A 2,336-nucleotide genomic window follows, 5' to 3' on the forward strand; every position below is an offset into this window, starting at 1 on the left:
TTTTGATAATGGCCATTCTGACCAGTGTGAGGTAATACCTCATTGTAGTTTTGATTTGCATTTCTCTAATGATTAGTGATGTTGAGCATCTTTTCATGTGCCTCTTGGCCATCTGTATGTCTTCTTTGGTGAAATGCCTATTTAGGTCTTCCACCCATTTTTCAATTGGGTTGTTTATTGAGCTCCATGAGCTGTTTGTATATTTGGAGATAAATCCTTTGTCCGTTGTTTCATTTGCAAATATTTTCTCCCATTCTGAGGTTTGTCTTTTCGTCTTATTTATGGTTTCCTTTGCTGTGCAAAAGCTTTTAAGTTTCATTAGGTCCCATTTGTTTATTTTTGTTTTTATTTTCATTACTCTAGGAGGTGGGTAAAAAAGATCTTGCTGTGGCTTATGTCAAAGAGTGTTTTTCCTATGTTTTCCTCTAAGAATTTTATAGTGTCTGGTCTTACATTTACGTCTTTAATCCGTTTGGAGTTTATTTTTATGTATGGTGTTAGATAGTGTTCTAATTTCATTCTTTTACATATAGCTGTCCAGTTTTCCCAGCACCACTTATTGAAGAGGCTGTCTTTTCTCCATTGTATGTTCTTGCCTCCTTTGTCATAAATTAGGTGACTACATGTGCATGGGTTTATCTCTGGGCTTTCTATCCTGTACCATTGAGCTATATTTCTGTGTTTGTGCCAGTACCATACTGTCTAGATTACTGTAGCTTTGTAGTATAGTTTGAAGTTGGGGAGCCTGATTCCTCCAGTTATGTTTTCCTTTCTCAAGATTGCTTTGGCTATTCGGAATCTTTTGTGTTTCCATACGAATTGTAAAATTTTTTGTTCTAATTCTGTGAAGAATGCCATTGGTAGATTGTCAAGGATTGCATTGAATCTGTAGATTGCTTTGGGTAGTATAGTCATTTTCACAATATTGATTCTTCCAATACAAGAACATGGGTATATTTCTCCATCTGTTTATGTCATCTTTGACATAAACGCTTTCTTTCATCAGTGTTTTACAGTTTTCTGAGTACAAGTCTTTCTCCTCCTTAGGTAGATTTATTCCTAGGTATTTCATTCTTTGTGTTGTGATGGTAAATAGGATTGTTTCCTTAATTTCTCTTTCTGATTTTTCGTTGTTAGTGTACAGGAATGCCAGAGATTTCTGTGCATTAATTTTGTATCCTGTGACCTTACCAAATTCATTGATTAGTTCTAGTAGTTTTCTGGTGGCATCTTTAGGGTGTATCTAGTATCATGTCATCTGCAAACAGTGACAGTTTTACTTCTTCTTTTCCAATTTGTATTCCTTTTATTTCTTTTTCTTCTCTGATTGCCATGGCTAGGAATTCCAAAACTATGTTGAATGAGTGGCCAGAGTGGACATCCTTGTCTTGTTCCTGATCTTAGTGGAAATGCTTTCAGTTTTTCACCATTGAGTATGATGTTTGCTGTGGGTTTGTCACGTATGGCCTTTATTATGTTGAGGTAGGTTCCTTCTATGCCCATTTTCTGGAGAGCTTTTGTCATAAATGGGTGTTGAATTTTGTCAACAGCTTTTTCTGCATCTGTTGAAATGATAATATGGTTTTTATTCCTTAATTTGTTAATATAGTATATCACATTGATTGATTTGCCTATAGTGAAGAATCCTTGCATCCCGGGGTTAAATCCCACCTGATCATGGTGTATGATCATTTTAATGTGCTGTTGGATTCTGTTTGCTAGTATTTTGTTCAGGATTTTTTCATCTATGTTCATCAGTGATATTTGTCTATAATTTTCTTTTTTTTCTTTTTTTGCGGTACGCGGGCCTCTCACTGTTGTGGCCTCTCCCATTGCGGAGCGCAGGCTCCGGACCCATAGGCTCGGTGGCCGTGGCTCACGGGCCTAGCCGCTCCACGTCATGTGGGATCTTCCCAGACCGGGGCACGAACCCCGTGTCCCCTGCATCGGCAGGCAGACTCTCAACCACTGCGCCACCAGGGAAGCCCTATAATTTTCCTTTTTTGTGATATCTTTGTCTGGTTTTGGTATCAGGGTGATGGTGGCTTCGTAGAATGAATTTGGGAGTCTTCCTTCCTCTGCAATTTTTTGGAAGAGTTTTAGAAGGATCGGTGTTAGCTCTTCTTTAAATGTTTGATAGAATTTGCCTTTGAAGCCATCTGATCCTGGACTTTTATTTGTTGGAAGATTTTAAATTACAGTTTCAGTTTCAATACTTGTGATAGGTCTGTTTATATTTTCTAATTCTTCCTGGTTCAGTGTTGGAAAATTGTACCTTTCCAAGAATTTGTCCATTTCTTCATGGTTGTCCATTTTATTGGCATATAGTTGTTTGT

Source organism: Physeter macrocephalus, chromosome 9, assembly GCF_002837175.3.
Source record: "Physeter macrocephalus isolate SW-GA chromosome 9, ASM283717v5, whole genome shotgun sequence".
Classification (NCBI taxonomy): Eukaryota; Metazoa; Chordata; class Mammalia; order Artiodactyla; family Physeteridae; genus Physeter; species Physeter macrocephalus.